At 46.0% G+C, this 25,587-nt stretch overlaps 1 protein-coding gene across 2 annotated transcripts in view; it reads left to right on the top strand.

Annotated features, from left to right (window-relative positions):
• The first annotated feature begins 17,791 nt into the window (after positions 1 to 17,791).
• The window catches only part of LOC141055793 (uncharacterized), a 69,015-nt gene continuing 61,219 nt past the window's right edge, over positions 17,792 to 25,587 (top strand). For both annotated transcript variants that reach the window (XM_073552502.1, XM_073552501.1), the window contains exon 1: positions 17,792 to 17,918. The gene's annotated coding sequence lies outside the window, so the exon portion shown is untranslated. The remainder of the gene's footprint in view (positions 17,919 to 25,587) is intronic.

The raw sequence follows: 25,587 nt of genomic DNA on the forward strand, positions 1-25,587 counted from the left end.
GCTGAATGGACCCAGATGCCAAATTGGGTACTGAAAATGGGGTTCTCATTCCTCCCCTGTATGGCCCTCTTCCCCTTCTCCCAGATCTGCCCCTCCCACCTTGCCATCTTTGTTTCGGTACCGTTTCTCTATACTGATGTATACCGCCCGATGTTGTGTCTGTCCTTTCTGTGTCAGAGGTATCGATATCAGAGGACGAGGCCTCCGATTGTCTTTCTTTCTGGTAATTGAAAACCCGATTTTCACTAAAGTCCTTCAGATCCCTATGAAACTGGAGATGCTTTCGTTCTTTCAACAGGGCCTGATATCTCTCAACAGAGGTTTGTAACAATCCCTCCCTTCTATTAAAGTCGGGATCCCCTTTAAATTTCAGGACTCGTTCAATCAGCTTATTCAATTCACTAGAAGACTTCTCAAGCATCTTCCTTTCCTCTGTCAACAAGATTTGCATAAATCTGACCAATGACTCTATAGACTCCTTAATCCATGCATTCATCAGATCCGGTGAGACAATTCTGGGGGAAGGGTTAATGTTTATCCTCAGGCCCCTTGGAATGATCCGATTCTTTAAATAGTTCTCCAAGGTCCTTATCTCCCACCAGGATTTCAGAAAATCTTTGTATCCCCCATATACTTCATTGAATAAATTCTTAAGAGCCAGAGGGCCAGTACTGTTCTCGGGTAACCCCCCTACATTAAATGCCTGATTTGCATCTTCTAGCCACAAATCTGAATTAATGGGGCCTACAAGAAAACCAGCCATTCCAGATTCGAATATTGACAATCTCAAATATAAATACAGAAGGGATCTAGAGTATTATCATAAATGTGTATCCTCTAATATTGGTACTTTATTAATAAAAAACCACTATTGTGGTCATACACCAAAAAAAGTTGTTTTTCTATGCATCATGTCTTAGGACTGTTACACTATGTGGGACATTATAATTGCAATTGATTGCCCATTTATACCTCCTGATGCCATATGTGTTCTAATGTTTTTAACTTTTATGGGACACAGGGCCCTCTATAGAGCAGGTTTACCTTTTGTCTAGAACCAGGGGTCCCCTCAGCTATTGGGTAGAGGGTATCACTAGTGGCTGCAGGGTGCATCAGGGCCCCTAGGGATAGCCATCGTTGAGCGGGGGTGCCACAACGTTCCCCCCTAGGGTGCCAACCTCCGCGTCCAGGCAGGTGTAAGCTCAGGTTATTCATCAGGGATTCCTAGTTGTCCCAATTATGGGTTTTTGTTTGAACACGTTTTTCTTTTGAATTTGTCACTTTTTTTGGTGTATGACCACAATAGAGGTTTTTTATTAATAAAGTACCAATTTTAGAGGATACACATTTATGATAATACTCTAGATCCCTTCTGTATTTATATTTGAATTTGAAATTACAGGTGCAGGTGACGGTGTTCTCAGACACCGTCAAGGGCTCCACAACCAGGAAGATATACAGACAGTCCCAGCAGACCATTGATGAGGCATGCACAGCAAGTTTTGGATGCAACTATCCAACCCCACCAGCTCTGCCTTGCAAGAAGGACCACAGTGAATATTGTCAAGGTCACGTGTGTCTGGACACAGCGAGTACCGAAAGGCGAACCCATGACACGCGTGACCCTGGATACACCGCCTCCAGTAGGGCGAATTTAAATAATAAAACGTGCAGCTGGATACACCGCCTCCAACTGGCAAATTTAGATATTACACGTATATATAAAGTAGTCTGGAAACCCCGCCTCCAGTAAGGCAAATTTAAATAATAAAGGGAAACCTGGGTAACATTAACAATGGTGGGCCCTGCAATAGGGAATAGGGAAGTGGAGACCTCCTGTACTCCCCTGAGCCAGTGTCCCTGCACTGCTAACGTTCCCTATGCTGGTTCCGCACCGGGCGACGCACAGGAACCTAAAAACCCTAGCTCGCCCTGAACCTAAACCCTCACTAGGGAATTAGTCGGTGCAGAAACTAATCCCACCACTGCACTAAACACACATGAGGGAAAATGACAATACAGGAGAAACACCACTTAGCTTTGCTCTGTTGCGTACGCTCCTAGCAACAGAGCCCACCACCTGCATGCATCTTCACCACCCGGATCCATCACCATAACTGGATCCTTCACAATAGCGCAGCCTTGGAGCAGAGTCCACCACCAATTGCAGAAGTCCAGTAACAGAGTCCCAAAGATGAGTTCAGGTCCTGCCCAAAAAGTCAAGCATGCTTGAGTCCAGCTCTCAGCAACCAAGTCCCGCATGCTGAGTGCAACTCTCTCCATAGTCGTCACTCCACCAAGCCATGCAAGCACTTCCTGCCGACACCATAAACTGTGACTCCACCACGCCATGCCATACCTTCTTGCAGACCACATAGCTGCCACTCGTCCCCTCTGGCTGGGCTGTGCAGGACTCATGTTCAGCTCCTTCCTCACCCAGGCTTGCTTCCCAAATGAAGAACACACAATATCACCAACAGTCATCAAACCTACCTGAACTCTTTTAAAGAGCCTCACACCTGATTTATAATTACATGCACTAAACCAAAGAAATTAAAGTGCACTACCACTCACCACCACCGGGGCAACTTAGAAAGAATGACACCACGTGTAATAATTCTAATGGCCACCGGGGGCAATCACATCACTTTGGCACCTAGCCAAAGGAAAAAAAAGTTCACTTATCCATTTAATCTGTCAGATCCACGCTGGATCATGACAAATATAAAGTATAATCTTAACAAGAAATGGCAACTACAGGAGTTGTGCTAGCTTCGATGGATTGAATGGGTTTTAATCCAGGAACTATGGAATGCGGAGGACGCCATGTGTGGATACAATGGATACAAGTCGTTTCTCGTCAATTACATGTGGAGTTTTTTTCGCAAGAAAGACATGGAACATACTCTGAAAAAACTGGATGATGCAAAGTTTTGTTCTCATTAAAGTGAGACATGCTGTGGACCCTCACCGATAAGGACCAGGATGATCGGAATCCTATCAGGTCTAGCTAATTAAAATGGGGAGCATTGTGACAACATAATTTTATCTTAATTAACCAGACGTCTATTTTCAGCAAGCCAGGAGGGTTATCAATATGTTCAATTTTGAATTCATGTGTTTCTTTCTGGTTGATCAAGAACACAGACACTTATTTGAATAAGCCTGCAATATTGACTTGTAAGTTGACAATTTGTTGTAACATTTTTTGCAGTTATCCTGGATAACTAGTGATACAGGGTCACTGAACAATGATGTTTGCTGAAAATGTTGATTACACATTGTCCAGGCCAGCCAGCCAGTTTGTTGACTTGCAAAATAGAGGAGGAAAAACTATGTGTGGAGACATGGGGATCAGTAGGTGCCCTAGTCCGCTAGTCGAAACCGCATGGACCAGGGACGTTTAAGGGTATGTGGACATGTTCAGGAATTGCTCAGTATTTGCTCAGGATTTGATGCAGGTGAAATCTGCACCAAATCTACATCTGAGGTCACTGACCGTTCACCTGCGTTTTTGATGTGTTTTTTACATTTGTTTTTGATGTGTTTTTTTCCGCATGTGTTTTTTCATTGCATGCGTTTTTTTGTCAAATAAAGCTAATTGAAAGTTGGCTTCTGGGAAGGAAAAAAAGAGTGATTTCCTGTTTGCAGATATATTGGTGTATATTCCCACGGTCAGCAAACGCTGAGGGTTGGATGCTGCGTACATCCGCAATGTCCAATCTGCAGCGTCCAGCTGTTACAGCATAGTGGATGAGATTTCAAGAAATTCCATGCCAACTATGTGTGCACCGATGCCCGCGGCTCACATGCAGAGACGGACATGCAGTGCACCTTTCCAGACCGCAGCAGATCAATTTATGTAGCTGCGTAAATTAACAATTCACTATCATTAGATGCGGTAAAACCGCATTGTCTTCCTAGTCACATGCGTATTAAGTGCGGGAACGCAGCTTACTACGCATACATACTAATTTAAATAATAGTGAATCTTGTGACACAGCCGGAAGTACACAACACAGGAAGTGGAGGAAAGCACTCCTTTTTAATAAATAAATAAAAAAACTTAAAAAAATGGCATGGGGTCCCCCTATATTTATTAACCAGCCAGAGTGAAGCAGACTACTGGGGCTGGTATTTCAGGCTGGTCAATATCCATGAATCTTACCAGCCTGATAATACCAGGCCGCAGCAGTCTGCCTACCTTCGATGGTTAGCAAATAGTGGGTATTTTACACTGCGAATACTGAGCGTCTCTACAACATAAATAGATATGCTGCAGTCTGGAGAGACGTGCCGCATGTCCGTTTACACAGAGAAGCCGGAGGCGTCTCTGAACGCATAGTGTAAATGGGATTTCTTGAAATCCCATCCACTATGCTGTAACATGGCGGCTGCGGGTTTGACGCTGCGGATGTACGCAGCGTCCAACCCGCAACGGTTACTGACCGTGGGAACATACCCTAACCCTTACAACTTTTGCTGATCTACAGTAGACTTGCGGGAAAGGTTATTTATTAACTAATTTGTGTGACATAACTATGTGATTAAAGGACATAAAAATTAAAAGTTTGCCAAACTTGTCTTTTTCACAAATAAACGCAAATCATATAAAACAATTTTTACCACTATCGTGAAGTACAATATGTCACAAAACAAAACTCGGAATCAGTGGGATCCACTGAAGTGTTCATGAGTTATTACTTCATAAAGTGACACTGTTCAGAATTGTAAAATTTGGCCAGGTCATGAAGGTGAAAATAGGTAAAAGCTGATATACTATTTGCCACAGCATTGGCTCTGTCAGACTACGACAAGCTATTTACAGGGAACATCTCTGTGCTATCAGACTCACCAAGTTTGATGTTGCCCTTCGAACTCCCTCTGACAAAGTTCTGGCAACCTGAGGGGTCACACTTGTTTTGACTTTTGCTGTTTACTGCCCATAGTTAGGCAAAGTTTGTCTCTAGTAAGAGACTCTGAGACTACGTGCCCACGATCCGGAAGTAGCAGCGCTTTGGATGCAGCGCATTTTCACTGCGTACAAAACACTGTGTTCTATTGAGCGCAGGTGCAGCTCTTCACATTGCAAGGATACGTTCCTCTTGGGATATAAGGGGGCACTGAGCTTCTGTTCACGATATTACTAGTACTAGCAGTACTAGTACTGCTCTGCAGGAGGTGCGTTCCCGTAAACAGCAGTACTAGTACGGTGCAGCGATTGCATGGCCTCATGCTGAGCGCCGTGGTGATCGGTTGCGGGTGTCAGCTCTGTGTGACAGCTGACACCCCGCAGCAATGCCCACAATCGGTGCTAGCACCAATCGTGGGCATTTAACCCCTCTGATGTCGCTGTCAGTAGTGACAGCTGCATAGAAAAGCATCGCACAGGGAGGGGGCTCCCTGTGCATTTCCATCATCACATCGCGATGAGATCGTGTTGTTCTGATGGTCTCCATGAAGACCCCCTACACCAAGATGGCCACGGGGTCCTTCCGGGTCCTGCTGCACGTAAGGTGGCTTGTGAGCTTTCAGCAGGCGCTGGCATGCCTCTATCCCTGCCTATTCAGATCGCTGATCTGATACTCTGCTGTGCATTGTCAGATCAGCGATCAGACATTATATAGTGATGCCCCATCCTGGGACAATGTAAAAAAAAGTTTAAAAAAAAATTAGAATGTGTAAAAATATTTTTTTTTTAAATTCTTGAATAAAGAGAATTTTTTTTTCCAATAAATACATTTATTCATGTAAATAATAATAAAAAATAAATGAAAGTACACGTTTGGTATCGCTGCGTCCGTAACGACCGGACCTATAAAACTGTCCCACTGACCTCTCAGTGAACACTAAAAAAGAAAAAAAATGAGGGAAAAAATTAATGCTTTATCATAATACCGCCGAACAAAAAGCGCAATAAAACGCAATGAAAAAATGGATGTAAATAAAAATTGTACCGCTGAAAATGTCATCTTGTCCCGCAAATATAAGCCGCCTTACAGCTCCATCAGCAGAAAAATAAAAGTTTTTTTCTATAAATATTTTTCAGACTATAAGACACACTTTTTTACTCCCAAAATGTGGAGGAAAATGGGGGGTACGTCTTAGGCCGGAGTCACACTAGCGAGAAATACGGACGAGAGCTATGCGAGAAAAAAATCGCATAGCACTCGGACCAATGTTAATCTATGGGGCAGATCCCATCATCCATTTTTTTCTCGCCCGTATTATGCGAGCGGAGGAAATCACAGCATGCAATGATTTGCACCGTATTACGCCCGAGACTCGCCAATGCAAGTCTATGCGTGCGAGAAAAAAACGGATTACACACGGAGCATACGTGTGACTTGCGAGAAATACGCATTGGTTTGCTTTAGAAAAGCCGGCAATTCAGTGCGCTATAAGTTAATAGAATACAAAGAATACGTGTATACACATAGTATAGGTATATATATATATATATATATATATATATGTCATGGACACACATATATATATTTATATTTCATAGAGATATAGATAGCAGAATAAGTGAAAATTCAATGGTCGTCATCTGTAAAATCATTACTAGTGATGGGCGAGCACTAAAATGCTCGTGTACTCGTTGCTCGGGTCGAGCAAATGGTAATACTCGGGTACTCCTGCGACATCCCTACCCTCATCATGGGCGATTTCAACATCCCCATTGCTCTTCCCCTCTCCCCATCTGCTACTCATCTTTTATCTCTAACCTCCTCGTTTGGCCTTTTGCAGCTTACTAATTCTCCAACGCATGAAGACGGAAACTCCCTCTACTTGGTCTTCTCTCGGCTTTGTGCAGTGGATGATTTTGCAAACTCCCCTCTCCCGCTCTCTGACCACAACCTTCTTTCATTCTCTATCAAGAACTGCCAGGCCGCTCAGGTCACCCCCACTGTCCATACTTATAGACACATACAGGCCATTAACACCCAGAAACTTATGAAGAACTTGCAGTCTTCATTGGCCCCTATCTCCTCCCTCTCATGTCCTGATTCTGCACTGAAGCATTACAATGAAACACTTCAAAGTGCCCTGGATAAATTTGCACCTCCTACACATAGAACACAACACAGACGGCGACAACCCTGGCACACCCTGCAAACACGTTTCCTGCAGCGGTGCTCCAGGTGCGCTGAACGTCTGTGGAGAAAATCCAATCTACACGAAGGTTTCATCCATTATAAGTTTATGCTTCGAACATACAACTCAAAACAAAACAAACCTACTTCAACACCCTCATCACTTCACTGTCCAATAACCCTAAACATCTCTTTGACACTTTTCATTCTCTACTCAACCCAAGAGTACAGGCCCCAGCCACAGAGTTTTGAGCTGACGATCTGGCCAATTACTTCAAAGAAAAAATTAACCAGATCCGACAGGAAATTTTCTCCCAATCACCTCATTCCATGCACTGTCCTCCCTCCCTCACTGCATCTAGCTCACTCTCTGATTTTGAACCAGTCACAGAAGAAGAAGTAAGCAGGCTCCTTGCATCTTCTCGCCCAAACACTTGCACCAGTGACCCATTTCCGTCACATCTACTCCAGCCCCTTTCCCCTGCTGTCACCCCTCACCTAACTAAAATATTTAACCTCTCTCTCTCTTCTGGTATCTTTCCCTCCTCATTTAAGCATGCCATCATACATCCTCTACTTAAAAAACCATCCCTCGACCAAAACTGTGCCGCTATCTATAGACTTGTCTCTAATCTTCCCTTCATCTCTAAACTCCTGGAACGCCTGGTCCACTCCCGTCTTATCCGCTATCTCTTTGATAACTCTCTTCTCAACCCTCTCCAATCCGGTTTCCGCTCTTTACACTCTACTGAAACTGCCCTCGCTAAAGTCTCTAATGGTCTACTAACAGCTAAATCTAATGGTCATTACTCCATGCTAATTCTCTTGGATCTCTCTGCAGCATTCGACACTGTGGATCATCAGCTCCTCCTCACTATGCTCCGTTCCATCGGCCTCAAGGACACCGTTCTCTCCTGGTTCTCCTATCTCTCTGACCGCTCCTTTACTGTATCTTTTGCTGGTTTCTCCTCCTCTCACCTTCCCCTTACTGTTGGGGTTCCTCAAGGATCGGTTCTAGGCTCCCTCCTCTTCTCTTTGTATACTGCCCCTATTGGTCAAACAATCAGTAGATTTGGTTTCCAGTACCATCTCTATGCTGACGGCACCCAATTATACGCTTCTTCTCCTGACATCACGCCAGCCTTTCTAGAAAACACCGGTGATTGTCTAAACTCTGTGTCTAATATCATGTCCTCACTATATCTGAAACTGAACCTGTCAAAGACTGAACTCCTTGTGTTTCCTCCCTCTACAAATGTACCTATACCCGACATTGCCATTTCTGTGTGTGGTTCCACTATTACTCCTGTTGTGAGTTCATTTTCCCCTCCGTCACTGAGGCCTGGTGAACTCCCTATTCTGGTGAAGGAAGGTAGTGAGCCTGATTATCAGGCACCTGGGACTAATGAAGACGATTGGCTGAGTGGAGTCACTGACTGGATTTAAGGCAGCCTACGCCCGTTCTGCCCTGCGGGTGATTTCTCTGTGGACTCTTGGACACCAGTCTGATTCCTGCTCTCCTAAAGCTAAGTTTTCTGTTTTGCCTTTTTGCATCTAAGATTTGTTTTTGTTTTTCTTGCTTTTTGGATTCTGCCACTCCCTGCTGGAGTGTGCAGTTTTCCGTGAGCTCTGTCTTCTGAAAGTACCTGAGTGCTGATTTAGTTTTTGAAGCTTAGTTGCTTCAGGGCCATTTCTATATCAGCTTGTTGGCTTTTGTCTCTGATAGGGTTTTGGCAGATTGCAGACAGCAGCCTTCCTATCCGTTCCTATCTAGGTAGTTTTTGGGCCCCGTCTTTGCTCAGCCTGTCTTTCTGTCTGTGTAAGTGTTTTCATCTTGCTTCACCGTCATTATATGTGGGGGGCTGCCTATTGCTTTGGGGTCTGCTCTGGGGCAGTTAGATTTCCCCTTTCCTTCTTTAGGCCTATGTATCTCTCCGGCTGTGATCGAGGGGTCTAGGTCATCGTACGAACCCCCCACGGCTACTGCTAGTTGTGTTGATAGGTTCAGGGGTCTGCAATCTGATAGTTGCCAACTTCTCTGGTTTTCAGGACTTAGCTAGCATTTCTGTTTTTGCCTCCTACGGTGACTCAATCATAACAGAATCACCCGCCAAACCGCAGATCCTGGGGTACTCAATAGCAGGAAAGAATTGTGTTTAAAAAAAAAAAAAAAAGTGTGTGTATATTCTTTCCTCTATATCTCTGAGGCCGTAGGGGGAATTTTTTTTTTTTTTCTCTCAATGGAGATAAAGCAAGTGTCTGATCGTGTGGAGCAGCTCGCTGCTGAAGTGCGAGGAATTTCCGCCTATCCTGCTCGTTCACATGCTGTTGAACCAAAGATCCCCACACCTGATGTATTTTTTGGGGATCGATCTAAATTTTTGAGTTTCAAAAATAATTGTAAATTATTTTTTGCTTTGAAGCCTAACTCGTCAGGGAGCCCCGCGCAGCAAGTTAAAATTGTCATCTCTTTACTGCGCGGCGATCCCCAGGATTGGGCGTTTTCTTTGAAACCAGATGACCCTATTCTGACTAATGTGAACGCATTTTTTCAAGCCTTGGGGTTGCTGTACGACGAACCTAATGCTATTGATCAGGCTGAAAAGACCCTGTTAGCATTGAACCAGGGTCGAGAATCTGCAGAGTTGTACTGTCAAAAGTTCCGAAAGTGGGCGGACCTTACTACCTGGAATGATAGTGCCTTGGCTGCTCTCTTTCGGAAGGGTTTGTCAGAAGCCGTAAAAGATACTATGGTGGGATTTCCTGTTCCCTCTGGTCTGGACGATTCTGTGTCTTTAGCCATTCAGGTTGATCGGCGTTTACGTGAACGCAGGATTACACGAGAGGTGTTGCCACCGGTTGAACAGACGTCTGAAGCTATGCAATGTGATAGAGTTTTGTCTAAGGTGCAATGTCAGGAATTCAGAAGGCGTAATAAGCTGTGTTTTTTCTGTGGAGATGCCTCACATGTTATTTCTGTTTGTCCTAAACGTGAGAAACGCTTTGCACACACGTTTTCTGTTGGTGGGGTTCAGCCTAAGTTTCTTTTGGCGATTACTCTGATCTGTTCCCTGTCCACATTTTCCGCCAAGGCTTTTGTGGATTCGGGAGCAGCGCTAAACCTAATGGACTTGGATTTTGCTAAACGTTGTGGATTTCCGTTGACACCTCTGCAGACGCCTATCCCTTTGAGGGGGATTGATGCTACCCCTCTGGCTAAAAATAAACCTCAGTTTTGGACCCAGTTGGTCATGCGGGTCGCCCCAGACCACCAAGAAAATTGCAGATTTTTGGTGTTGCATGGTCTGCATGATGCCGTTGCTCTGGGGTTTCCCTGGTTGCAGATTCATAATCCAGTTTTGGATTGGAAGTCTGTGTCTGCGGTGAGTTGGGGTTGCCGGTGTACCTTTAGTGAGGCTCCGGTTTTTTCCACCTCTCCTCAGTCGCATGAGGTTCCTGACTATTTGGCGGACTACTATGATGTATTTAGTGAGAATGAGTCTGCGTCCTTGCCTCCTCATAGGAGTTATGACTGTGCAATTGAACTAAACCCGGGGTGTAAATTTCCTAAGGGTCGGCTCTTCAATTTATCTGTACCCAAGCACGAGGCTATGCAGTCCTATATTAAGGAGGCGTTGGAGAAGGGTCATATTAGACCATCCTCTTCACCCTTAGGTGCCGTTTTTTTTTTTGTGGCCAAGAAGGATGGTTCTTTAAGGCCTTGTATTGATTATCGTGCCCTCAATAAAATTACTATTAAATATCAGTATCCGTTACCCCTGATTTCGGATCTATTCTCTAGAGTCAGAGGTGCTTGCTGGTTTACCAAGCTTGACCTCAGGGCGGCGTATAATCTTATCCGCATTAAGCAGGGGGATGAATGGAAGACGGTGTTTAATACTCCGGAGGGACATTTTGAGTACCTGGTGATGCCTTTTGGGCTCACTATTGCCCCTTCTGTCTTCCAGTGCTTCATGAACGATATTTTCCGAGACTTTGTCGATAACTTTTTGATTATCTATCTGGATGATATTTTGATCTTCTCCAAGGATTGGGATTCTCATGTGGAACATATTCGGACTGTGTTCCGGATCTTGAGAGAGAATTCTCTGTATGTCAAAGGATCAAAATGCCTTTTTGGAGTACAGAGAATTTCTTTTTTGGGATTTATTTTGTCTCCGTCAACTATTGAAATGGACCCGGCCAAGATACAGGCCATTTATGATTGGGTTCAGCCCACTTCTTTGAAGGCCCTCCAGAAGTTTTTGGGTTTTGCTAATTTTTATCGGAAATTTATAGCAAAATTTTCTAGTATTGCCAAACCATTGACTGACCTGACCAGGAAGGGTGCGGATGTGTTGAATTGGTCTCCGGAGGCGGTTGCTTCCTTTCAGGAGCTGAAGCGTAGATTTACCTCCGCCCCGGTTCTGCGGCAACCTGATGTCTCACTCCCGTTCCAGGTAGAGGTGGATGCTTCTGAGATTGGTGCAGGAGCGGTGTTGTCCCAAAAGGATCCGGTAACATCTAAAATGAATCCCTGTGCTTTCTTTTCCCGTAAGTTCTCTTCATCTGAACGTAACTATGATGTGGGGAATCGGGAACTGTTGGCCATGAAATGGGCATTTGAGGAGTGGAGACATTGGTTGGAGGGAGCCAAACATCAAGTTGTGGTCCTCACTGACCACAAAAATTTGATTTACCTAGAGTCGGCTAAACGCTTGAACCCTAGACAGGCTAGGTGGGCCTTGTTTTTTACATGTTTCGATTTTGTGGTCTCTTTCCTTCCTGGAACTAAGAATGTCAAGGCAGACGCCCTCTCTAGGAGTTTCTTTGCTGATTCTCCTGTGGTGACCAAGCCTGCTACCATCTTAGGCGAAGGGGTAGTTCTTTCTGCTATCTCGCCCGATTTGAGACTTGCTCTGCAAGAGTTCCAGGAGGACAAACCTGAGCGTTGCCCCAGTGGAAAGTTGTATGTTCCTGACCAGTGGAAGAAGAGAGTGATGTCTGAAGTTCATTGCTCTGCATTGGCTGGTCATCCAGGTATTTTTGGTACTAGAGATCTGGTGAGTCGCTCTTTTTGGTGGCCCACCTTGTCTCATGATGTCAGGAATTTTGTGCAGTCCTGTGGGACTTGCTCCCGGTCTAAATCTTGTTCTCGCTCTAGTGGGTTGTTGATGCCTTTGTCGGTCCCCAGGAGGCCATGGACCCATATTTCAATGGATTTCATCTCTGATATGCCGGTCTCTCAAAGAATGACTGTTATTTGGGTGATTTGTGATAGGTTCTCTAAGATGGTTCATCTTGTACCACTCCCTAAGTTGCCATCTTCCTCTGAGTTGGTGCCTCTGTTTTTGCAACAGGTGGTTCGCTTGCACGGGATTCCTGAGAACATTGTATCTGACAGAGGAGTTCAGTTTGTGTCTAAATTTTGGAGGACGTTCTGTTCCAAGTTGGGAATTCAGTTGTCCTTCTCCTCTGCTTTTCACCCTCAGACCAATGGGCAGACAGAGAACAAACCAGACCTTGGAGTGGTATTTGAGATGTTTTATTTCCGCTGATCAGGATGATTGGGTTTCATTTTTGCCCTTGGCCGAATTTGCTTTAAATAATAGAGCTAGTTCTGCCACTTTGATGTCACCTTTTTTTTGTAACTTTGGTTTTCACCCTCGATTTTCTTCAGGGCAGGTGGAGCCTTCTGCCTGCCCAGGTGTTGACACTGTGGTGGAGGGAATGCACCAGATCTGGGACCAAGTGGTGGATAAGTTATCTCTCTCCCAGGAAAAGGCCCAGCGGTTTTCCAATCGACATAGGACCATTGGTCCCCAGTTTAAGATTGGTGATATGGTGTGGTTATCATCAAAAAATATTGCTATGAAGGTGGCTTCCTAAGTTTAAGCCTAGATTTATTGGACCTTACAAGATTTTGGAGATTATTAATCCGGTCTCTTTTCGTTTGGCTCTTCCTGTCACATTTAAGATCCATAATGTGTTCCATAAGTCCTTGTTGAAGAGGTTTGTTGAGCCAGTTGTGCCTGAGGTGGCACCTCCGGACCCTGTATTGGTTGAAGATAACTTGGAATATGAGGTAGAGAAAATTCTGGATTCCCGTCTGGCTAGACGGAGACTCCAGTATTTGGTTAAGTGGAAGGGTTATGGTCAGGAGGATAATTCCTGGGTCTCTGCCTCTGATATTCATGCCAAAAGATTGGTGTGTGCCTTTCATCGGGCTCACCCTGATCGCCCTGGTAGCGTTGTTGAGGGTTCGGTGACCCCTCCTCAAGGGGGGGTACTGTTGTGAGTTCATTTTCCCCTCCGTCACTGAGGCCTGGTGAACTCCCTATTCTGGTGAAGGAAGGTAGTGAGCCTGATTATCAGGCACCTGGGACTAATGAAGACGATTGGCTGAGTGGTCACTGACTGGATTTAAGGCAGCCTACGCCCTTTCTGCCCTGCGGGTGATTTCTCTGTGGACTCTTGGACACCAGTCTGATTCCTGCTCTCCTAAAGCTAAGTTTTCTGTTTTGCCTTTTTGCATCTAAGATTTGTTTTTGTTTTCCTTGCTTTTTGGATTCTGCCACTCCCTGCTGGAGTGTGCAGTTTTCCGTGAGCTCTGTCTTCTGAAAGTACCTGAGTGCTGATTTAGTTTTTGAAGCTTAGTTGCTTCAGGGCCATTTCTTTATCAGCTTGTTGGCTTTTGTCTCTGATAAGGTTTTGGCAGATTGCAGACAGCAGCCTTCCTATCCGTTCCTATCTAGGTAGTTTTTGGGCCCCGTCTTTGCTCAGCCTGTCTTTCTGTCTGTGTAAGTGTTTTCATCTTGCTTCACCGTCATTATATGTGGGGGGCTGCCTATTGCTTTGGGGTCTGCTCTGGGGCAGTTAGATTTCCCCTTTCCTTCTTTAGGCCTATGTATCTCTCCGGCTGTGATCGAGGGGTCTAGGTCATCGTAGGAACCCCCCACGGCTACTGCTAGTTGTGTTGATAGGTTCAGGGGTCTGCAATCTGATAGTTGCCAACTTCTCTGGTTTTCAGGACTTAGCTAGCATTTCTGTTTTTGCCTCCTACGGTGACTCAATCATAACATACTCCCCAGCAACATGCCCACTGTCTTGGGGTCATAATTGACTCCGAGCTTTCCTTTGCCCCCCACATCCGATCACTGGCTCGCTCTTGTTATCTGCACCTCAAAAACATTTCTAGAATTCGACCTTTTCTTACTTTTGACTCCGCAATTTCCAATACCCATAGTGACTCCATTTTTTGTGATCTCGGGTTGGGCGAGGGCTTATTTTTTGCATGTCGAGCTGACGTTTTTAATTATAACATTTTGGTGGAGATATGATCTTTTGATCGCCCATAATTGCATTTTAATGCAATGTCACGGCGACAAAAAAAACGTAATTCTGGTTAATCCTTTTTTTTATTGGTCGGGCGATTCTGAACGCAGCGATACCAAATATGTGTATGTTTGATTTTATTTTTATTGTTTTATTTTGAATGGGGCGAAAGAGGGGGTGATTTGAACTTTTATTTTTTTTTAAATATTTTTAAACACTTTTTTTTTACTTTTGGCATGCTTCGGAGACTAGAAGCTGCCACAATCCGATCAGCTCTGCTACATAGAGGTGATGATCAGATCGCCTCTATATAGCAGATTTACTCACTTGCTATGAGTACCGACCACTGGGTGGCGCTCACAGAAATCCGGCACTGACAACCATAGAGGTCTCCAGGAGACCTCAGGTTGTTATGCCAACACATCTGTGACCCGCGATCACATGATGCAGGTCACCGGTGTGCATGATAATCCAGTGTCTGCAGGAGACCCTTGTGGTTGTCATTGTACATCTCCCGTGGCCGGTGCTCATAGCAAATAATAATAATCTTTATTTTTATATAGCGCTAACATATTCTGCAGCGCTTTACAGTTTGAACATATTATCATCACTGTCCCTGATGGGGCTCACAATCTAAATTCCCTATCAGTATGTCTTTGGAGTGTGGGAGGAAACCGGAGTGCCCGGAGGAAACCCACGCAAACACGGGGAGAACATACAAACTCCTTGCAGATGTTGTCCTTGGTGGGATTCGAACCCAGGACTCCAGCGCTGCAAGGCTGCAGCGCTAACCACTGAGCCACCGTGCTGCCCGTGCTGCCTAGAAAATGATCAATTCTGCTACACATGGCAAGGCTGAAGCCCCGGTACGTATAGCGCAGGCGATCAGACTTCAAGTCTCACAAGGAGACTATTGAAGCAATTAGAAATAAAGGTTTTCAATATATAAAAAAAAAATATAAAAGTTCAAATCAATTCACAAATTTAGTATTGTGGTTTTCAGAATCGCCCAATCTATCAAAATGTAAAAAGAATTAGTCTGAGCGGTAAGCAGTGTAACGAGAAAAAATATAAAAAAAAGTCAAAATTATGTTTTTTTGGTTGCCGCCACATTGCAATAACGGGAGATCAGAAGGTTACATCTACCCCAAAGTTGTATCAATAAATGCGTCAGCTCGGCGCTCAAAAAATAATCCCTCACCCAGATCCCGAAAAATGGAGATGCTACAGATCTTGAAAAATGGCGCCTTTTTTTTTTGTTAACAAACTTTGGATTTTTTTATCACTACTTAAATAAAAAAAGAACTTTTAGATGTTTGGTATCTATGAACTCGTAATGATCTGGAGAATTAATGGCAGGTCAGTTTTAGCATTTGGTGAATATGGTAAAAAAGCCAAACAAAAAACAATTGTGGAATTGCACTTTTTTTAAATTAAATTTCATCGCACTCCCCCCCCTTTTTCCAGTACATTATATGTTAATACAAATGGTGTGATTCAAAAGCACACGTCATACACATGCTGCTCCGCTCCGTACACACTTGGCTCTGCTCCATACACATCGTACACACACGGCTTCGCTCTGAACATGTTGTACACACGAGGCTTCACTCCTTACTTCCTGTACCGTGGCTCTGCTTCTTCCCCCCCCCTTGTACGGATCCAATCTGAACACCTCATACACATGGCTCCAATCCGTACACCTCATACTCATGCGTTTCTGCCCCGTACACATGCGGCTCCGATCTGTATACCTCATACACACGGCTCTGCTCCGTACACCCCTTACACATGCAGCTCCGCTATGTACACCTCGCACACACGTGACTCCGCTCATTACACTTCGTACACACTCGGCTCCGCTCCGTACACCCCGTACTCATGCAGCACCACTCCGTACACCTCGTACACACGCGGCTCCGCTCACCTCGTACACACGCGGCTCCGTACACCTTGTACACACATAGCTCCGCTCCGTACACCTCGTACACACGGCTCCGCTCCGTCGTACACCTCGTACACACACGGCTCCGCTCCGTCGTACACCTCGTACACACACGGCTCCGCTCCGTACACCTCGTACACACACGGCTCCGCTCCGTACACCTTGTACACACACGGCTCCGCTCCGTACACCTTGTACACACATAGCTCCGCTCCGTACACCTCGTACACACGGCTCCGCTCCGTCGTACACCTCGTACACACACGGCTCCGCTCCGTCGTACACCTCGTACACACACGGCTCCGCTCCGTCGTACACCTCGTACACACGAGGCTCCGCTCCGTCGTACACCTCGTACACACACGGCTCCGCTCCGTCGTACACCTCGTACACACACGGCTCCGCTCCGTCGTACACCTCGTACACACACGGCTCCGCTCCGTCGTACACCTCGTACACACACGGCTCCGCTCCGTCGTACACCTCGTACACACACGACTCCGCTCCGTCGTACACCTCGTACACACACGGCTCCGCTCCGTCGTACACCTCGTACACACACGGCTCCGCTCCGTACACCTCGTACACACACGGCTCCGCTCCGTACACCTTGTACACACGCGGCTCCGCTCCGTACACCTCATACACACACGGCTCCGCTCCGTACACCTCGTACCCACGCGGCTCCGCTCCGTACACCTCGTACACACGCGGCTCCGCTCCGTACACACGCGGCTCCGCTCCGTACACCTCGTACACACGCGGCTCCGCTCCGTACACCTCGTACACACGCGGCTCCGCTCCGTACACCTCGTACACACGCGGCTCCGCTCCGTACACCTCGTACACACGCGGCTCTGCTCCGTACACCTCGTACCCACGCGGCTCCGCTCCGTACACCTCGTACCCACGCGGCTCCGCTCCGTACACCTCGTACACACGCGGCTCCGCTCCGTACACCTCGTACACACGCGGCTCCGCTCCGTACACCTCGTACACACACGGCTCCGCTCCGTACACCTCGTACACACGCGGCTCTGCTCCGTACACCTCGTACCCACGCGGCTCCGCTCCGTACACCTCGTACCCACGCGGCTCCGCTCCGTACACCTCGTACACACGCGGCTCCGCTCCGTACACCTCGTACACACGCGGCTCCGCTCCGTACACCTCGTACACACACGGCTCCGCTCCGTACACCTCGTACACACATGGCTCCGCTCCGTACACCTCGTACACACACGGCTCCGCTCCGTACACCTCGTACACACTCGACTCTGCTACATCCCCCCTGTAAACCCCTCCTGACCCCACACAGAAACTTCCCCTCATCCAGCACCATGACAACCAGCACAGCAGAGTCCTGCATACACTGAGGCCCCTGATCATGTGACCCCTGACTCCTCCCCTCCTGTGACCTCATCCCAGGTCCTGTGCGCACAGAGCAGCCATATATGTGGAGTGCGGCTCTGCAGGTGGAGGTAGGTGCTGGAGCCCCCTTATTCTCTCTCAGGATTAGCCGCTGGTCACATTTGGAGGTAGGTGCTGGAGAGGAACCAATGTGATGTATATGCAGTATATAGATAGAAATATGTGTGTGACATATAATTAGTGCAGTTCATGTATTTAATTTTTAAATTAAGAAAGGAAAAAAAAATAGCGTAGGATCCCCCACAATTTTGTTAACCAACAGAGGGAAAACAGACAGCTGGGGGCAGATGTTTGTAGCCTGGAAAATGGGTAACAACATGGAGCTTCCCAGGCTATTAATATCAGCTCACAGCTGTATACTTAGCCTTTACTGGTTCTAAGATGGTGAACCCCCAAGAAAGACTCTGATTAATAGCCAGGCTAGGCAGACAGCTGCGGGATGATATTAATAGGCTAGGAAGGGGTCATGAATATTGCCCCCCCTCACAATTTAACCCCTCTACCCCCCAAGGGTGGTTTGCATGTTAATGACCGGGCCAATTTTTACAATTCTGACCACTGTCCCTTTATGAGGTAATAACTCTGGAACACTTCCCTGGATCCCTGTGATTCTGTCAATGTTTTTCTTGACTTGCGTTTATTTGTGTAAAAAGAACTGAAATTTGGTGAAAATGTTGCCATTTTCCAACTTTTAATTTTTTTTCATATCGCACAAAATAGTTAATAAATATTTCCCACATGCCTGCTTTACATCAGCACAATTTTTTTTTTTTTTGTCAGGATGTTATAAGGGTTAAATGTCGACCAGCAATTTTTCCGACAAAATTTATAAGACCGTTTTTTCAGGGACCACCTCACATTTGAAGTTACTTTGAGGGGCCTATATGACTAAAAAATACCCCCAAAACATTCGTTTTTTTCACGCAAGTTTTACAGGGTAACAGGAAAAAAATGGATCCCAAAATTTGTCGCACAAATTTATGTCGATACCCCATATGTGGAGGCAAACCACTGTCTGGGTCCACAGAAGGGCTCCGAAGGAAAGGAGGACATTTTGACTTTTCAAATACAAAATTTGCTGGAATAATTAGCGGACGCCATGTAGCGTTTGGAGAGCCCTTGATGTGCCTAAACGGTGGAAATCCCCCTATAAGTAACACCATTTTTTAAACTAGACCCTTCAGCAGGGCTGTGAGATCGGTAAGCCAAGCCACCATCTCCGACTCCTCAGTTTCCCTGACTTCTGACTCCACAGCATTTCAACCACATATGGTGTATACTCAGGAGAAAATGGACAACAAATTTTGGAGTCCATTTTCTCCTGCTATCCTTCTGAAATTAAAAAAAAATGGGGCTAAGGCTAGTTTTACACTAGCGTATCTACACGCAGCGCACAGCGCTGCTAAGCCCCGCCCCCTCCGGTCATCTCCTCCCTACTATCGCACAGCGCTGCATGCGATCTGCGCACCCTATCTTTAGCATAGGGTGCACAGACCGTGCGCTAGTAGGATTTTGCGTGCGCTGCTGCCCTCTACAGGTGTCGTGATGATTTTGACTCCATGCGGTTGTAGTGACCAGTACGTTGTCGTGACCAGTCCGTTGTGCCAAGCTCATGCACCTGTAAATTAGGCAAGCTCTCAACGCTGCAGCAATCCCAATCATGTGGACACTAACTGTGGGTTGGCACACTAGGGCTCAGACGGGAGAGGAACATTTGGATTTGGGAGCACAGAATTTGCTGGATTTCACTTTTCCAGAGCCTTTGTGCTACCAGTAACGTGGAAACGCCTATATTTCTGTTAACGGATGATGAACGTGAGTGGGGACTTGCTTGTTCGTTGATTGAGTTGAAGCTTTTATTGAGAACATTTTACATAATATTTTGCATCACGTTTATCCGACGCTATACACTGAGCACTTACAGCGGGGTTCCCTTTAAATCTCAGAGTGACGTGACAGATGAAACCTCCGAGGAATGCGTTCACTATAACGAAGCAGCAGAGTTATTCTGAAGTCCATGTGGCCTCTGTTCCTTATTGTCAGAGGTGCACAAAGCTGTAGCTGATGGCACTTTTATACACTTCTAATAAAAAGACAGACACCACCGGATCATAGGTCAAACGGCATTCACAGAGCCTCCATCTCCCTCATTTTAGGGAATATTTCACCGGAGATTCACATGTTTCAGAGAGTTACATGGAAACCCCCATTGTAATCGCTCACCCAGGAACGCAGGATAAATGACTGTTGGGCTTACTTCAATCTTAGGGAGGCAGAATGAACAAATCAACAGCAGGTGAAGAATTGTTTTCATTTATTTTTTACGCCATTCCTCATGCGGTATAAGTGATTAGATGACTTTATTCTTCTAGTCGGTGTGATTTCAGTGATACCAGATTTATCAGGTTTTTATATTTGGCTGCTGCAGTTTTTGTATCACCATATTTTGAGAGCTATAATTTTTTTTCCATATTTCGGACAGACTCATGTGAGGGCTTGTTTTTTGTGGGAAGAGTTGATGGGTTTTTGTATATTTTTTTAGGCTCGTGAGATTTTTTTGATCGCTTTCTAGTCCTATTTTGAGAGGCAGAATGAACAAAAACCAACAATGCAGGAAATTCTTTGTATGTGTGTTTTTTATGCCCTTTCCACATGTGGTCAAATTGATAAGACAACTTTACACTTTGGGTCAGTACGATTACAGTGATACCACATGTGGAGAAATGAGGGGTCAGCGGGTGCTCTAGTCCGCTAGCCGAAACCGCATTGACCAGGGATCATCCCGCCGAATGCCTGCTCTCCTTTTACCATAGGCATAATACTACTTAGACAACATACGGTCAGGATAAAACAGTGTGGCAATACTTTATTGAACCACAAAACAGGCACAATATTCAGTGCACAATAGTCAAATCTGCACAATCTTGGGTATTGTGCTGGGACTCTACCATGTGTTATTTTGTGGTTCAATAAAGTATTGCCACACTGTTTTATCCTGACCCTGTGTTGTCTTAGGGTAGTTTCACGTTTGCGTTTAAGGCCGCAGCGACGGCCTGCGCACGGCCGCCGCTAAGCCCCGCCCCCTGCCGTGCCTTTTACGTTAGCTCCGCCTACGGGCGCATGACGCTGCATGCGTCCTGCATCCCCTATCTTTGCACTGGGGACGCAGGCCGTGCGCAGGTATGTGCTTGGCGGCGCATGCGTCCTTTTGACGCTGCGCCGACTGCACCAAATTGCAACAGGTTGCGTTTGGGGCTGGTCGGCGTAGCGTCAAAAGGACGCATGCGCCGCCAAACGCATACCTGCGTCCCCAGTGCTAAAGATAGAGGACGCATGTAGCGTCATGTGCCCGTAGGTGGAGCTACCGGAGGAGGCGCGGCAGGGGCGGGGCTTAGTGGTGGCCGTGCGCAGGCCGTCGCTGCGGCTTTAAACGCAAATGTGAAACTACCCTTAGTATTACTCCTACGATAAAAGAAGAGCAAGCGTTCTGTGGAATAATCCCTGGTCCATGCGGTTTCGTCTGGCAGACTAGGGCACCCGCTGACCAAAACCTCCACATTGACTTTTGAATATACGTGTTTCTTTCTTGCTGGTCAAGAAAGCACAGACTTTTGTCCGTATAAGCCTGTAATATTGACTTGTAAGTTGACATTTGTTGTAATATGTAGGGCTGTAATCCTGTGTGATTTTTTTTTTTTTTTTTTTTTTTTTTTTTAAATTCCTTCAGTTGTTTTATAACAAATCCAGGTAGATAGCCAGAATACATTGCCCCCAATCCACAAGATTCCCTCTCTGAGGCTTGTAGTCCCACTGCCCTTGTACTAGGTGATATTCACTGTCTCCCAACTTTTGGTTGGCCCACAGATTTCGTATCTCCCACCAGTATAGCCTGGAGTCACAGTCCTGGCTTCAACAGACATCAGATAACACAACCGACATCCATGTACCCAAGATCAACAATCCTAAAGAAAGTTTATGAAAGAAAGTTTATGAAATCCAGATGACCAGTCTCTTGACCGTAGTAGGGATCTCCAAAACTCCATAGGCCATACATCCATGGTTCCAGGACCTTAGACTAGATCCTCCCCCATCCACTTCACTCCCACCACCTGCCTGACTAAACATGTCTTCTTTTCTTTCCGCCTTACACATTTACACATTTGTTTTTAGCTCAAAATAATGAAGAATATTCCAAAAGCCTGGGACTGCATGTGAGACCCCCTGTAGTGACGGCTCCCCTGGGTCTACTATCCCCATCCACACAATGGGCCTAGTAGCTGGGAGCACAATGGCTTGAGACCCTGTTATACTGATGAGATTAATAGAATGATTGCTTTACATTTACCATTAGCAATCTTCTGTCTGGCCTTAAGATTCAGCCTGCACATCTTCCTCTGCTTGTTGTCACTGAATGGAAACATTGATAATAAAACTCGGCAATCAAATCCCTAATAAAACACAATAATATAGACGTTCCGTGCTGGAAAAAGTTTGTAACCCGTAGAGCTGTGGACTCCGGTCTATGTGCATTGGTCCAATAGTCTTTAGTCTGTGGCCAACTCCTCACACTCCTCCCCCCACTTTTTCAGTATGCCCACGAATGTAGAAGGTTTCACCTTCATGAGAACAAAACTTTGTATGATCCGGTTTCCTTAAAGCATATTCCATGTCATCCTTGTGCAAAAACTCCACAGTCCCCATTCCACCCTGGTGTACTACGGACATAGTAGACATCTCCAGCTCCTCTCATATGATCATTCCGTTCCTGCGAACTCCCCAATGGGGGGGCCCTGAGACAAGGACCCTGGATTCAGTTCACAGGGTCAGGGGTGGTGTCTGTTTCTAACTCTAGGTCCTCCATATCCTCCCCCTGATCCCCGTTTTGTCCTCACGTACCCAATGAGAAACAAGCTTGTATCAATTGTGTCCAACCCCAGAGTGCTGACCCCCTGCTAGGGGGATAATCACTTGGCAACCTGGTAAGTATCGTTCTGGGGCACAATATTTGGGCTGACCAGGATGATGGTAGACCCAGTGTCTCCAAGTCCCTGGACCTCCTCCCTTATGTCATTTACCTCCCCCAGGTCACATTCTTTTATGGTAAGTCATTACATTTTGTGCATTTCTCACCACTGGCAGGGGAATAGTCGGCATGTTGAGATCGCTCTATTCCCTCTTGGCTGACGCAGTGTGAACCGGTCCTTGGCTTTGGGTTACAACATTGGCCCAGTGGCACACCAACCCTGCTCCTAGGTTGTTTCCCAGCAACACATTCTACTGGTAGGTGCCGCACTACTCCTACATCCACCATTCCATGACTGTGACCCCAGTCTAAATGTAGTCGGGTACTCTGAATGCTCAAAGATTCTCCTCCGGCTACGTTGATTAACATACGCCTGCCAGGAACAATGCATTGGTCCGGTGCTAGATGTTATTTGATCAATGTGACTGAGGCTCCGGAGTCAAGGAGTCATGCAGCCTCCACACCCAGGGCCAGCGTTAGGGGCAGGCAGACCAGGCATCTGCCTAGGGCCCCCGGTCCTCCAGAGGCCCCAGCTGGCTGGCCTAAGCTTTTACTAGTGGGTCAGTCCCTCGATCCTTGTTCACATTTGCGTCACTTGACAAGTGGAAAGGTTTTAAATACAAGAGTTAGGACTGTCCCACAAGGGCTGCCGTGACGTGGCGGATGGCTTGTACATTATTTTGATCAAAATGATGTTTACTAAATACTCTTATTATTATTACCTTTATGCATTATTTGCAGTTTATTTTTTAATTTTTTATTTCAGGATATTTGTGTTTTGTTTTTCTCTGTGTAATGTTCTTGTGTTAATATGCACTTACATTGTGCATACACATTAATTTAATTAGTTCAGACTTCAGTTTTTTGGACTGTGTTGGTGTGGAGCTGCATTGTACTGTGTATTGGGAGGGAGATGCACTGTACTGTGTGGTGGAGGGGAGCTGCACTGCACTGTATTGTGTTGGGGGAGCTGCACTATACTGTGTGTTTGGGGGAGCTGCACTATACTGTATGTGTGGTGGGGGGCTGAATTATACTATGTATGTGGAGGGGGATGCAATATACTGTGTGTGGAGGGGGGCTGAAGTATACTCTATCAAGGACAGTGCATTATACTATATGTACTGTATGGGATCTGCATTATGCTGTATTGAGGACTATCTGTCCCCATCATTCTTCCTCATCCGGTGTAAAGAAACTCGGGCACAAGGGTTGAACAACTTCAATGCCGTCGATCACACTCATTTAATGGCCTGAACTCTGCACCTGTAAATGCAACTGAAATGTGTTTGTGTGATGGTGCAGCATGTGAGCATTTTTGGCCCCACTTTAAACTTTTGCCCAGGGCCCCACTTTGTCTAAAACTGGCCCTGTCCACACCCTCTACCCAGACTGGCTGGAGATGCTGGTTCATGGTCACTGAGGTGTCCCATCTAGTCCGGGACACTTGTCCTTGTACCAAATTTGCATCTTCCTCTTCCAATCATGGTATGGGATCCTCTCTCCCTCAGCATTCCAGCCCCATTGCGGCACAGTGTTCAGCGGTTGGGGACGTGGATGATGTAGGCTAGAACATTCTCGGCATTCTCTAGCAAAGTGTCCCATGTGTCCACAGTTATGGCAGCATTATGCCCTGACGCAGGCCCCACTGGGGGCTTGTGGAAACTTCCACCTCTTTGTGAAGTCCAAAATCCCTGCTGTTCCTCCTGTGCTGGTCCATGGGTCTCACTGACCTCCCTGTAAACTCTTGTTCGCGACTCGCTGGAGCTGTACTTCCACGTGACCCTGGTAGATTAGCAAACCAATCATGAGCCAATCTTGCCGCTTCATCCAGGCTGAGTGGTTTTCAATCCGCCACCCATTCTTTTAAGTCACCTTGGAGCTTGGACATCGTACACACGCGGCTCCGCACGCCTAAACTTCCCTTCATCCAGCACCATGACACCCAGCACAGCAGAGTCCTGCATACACTGAGGCCCCTGATCATGTGACCCCTGACTCCTCCCCTCCTGTGACCTCATCACAGGTCCTGTGTAGCGATGAGTGACTATACTCGTTGCTCGGGTTTTTCCGAGCATGCTCGGGTGTCCTCCGAGTATTTTGACATGCTCGCTTTGGCATGCTAGTTTCTGTCATCTCAGCTGCATAATTTGCGGTTGCTGAACAGGCTGAATACATGTGGGGATTGCCTGTTTGTTAGGAATTCCACACATGTATTCAGGCTGTCAAGCAGCCGCAAATCATGCAGCTGCGTCAACGAACACTAAATCTCCAAGCACGCCAAAATATTCAGAGAACACCTGTGCTCACAGAATAGCCATATATATGGGTTGTAATCTCCTTTGACAGACTAGGTGGTCTTGTATGCCATGCAATAAGGCCTAAAAATAACTCCCTATTAACATCAAACTTCAAGCACAAAAAAAGGGAAGTATATACTATGAAATTAGAATAGACACTTAATTTGGTTAAACCCAACATATATTTGGTAATAGATAAAATAAATACTCATTGTATAAGTCACAAAAAATAGAGATACACAGTGCACAATATAACCACCAGCAGGGGGAATCACAATACACAATTTTTGGGAAAAATAACACTAGTATAGTGCCCAAGATATACATCTACATAGAGAATACAATGATAATGACATTATGCTGCTGAATTTAATAAAATTATTCTCAAATCTTGTTAAACAGTGTCTATAGTTTTGTTGCCAGACAAAAGGCTAACTGTGAAAAAAAACTGCC

The sequence above is a fragment of the Dendrobates tinctorius genome, unplaced genomic scaffold, assembly GCF_039654945.1.
Source record: "Dendrobates tinctorius isolate UK_male_01 unplaced genomic scaffold, ASM3965494v1 ptg000192l, whole genome shotgun sequence".
NCBI classification, from domain to species: Eukaryota; Metazoa; Chordata; class Amphibia; order Anura; family Dendrobatidae; genus Dendrobates; species Dendrobates tinctorius.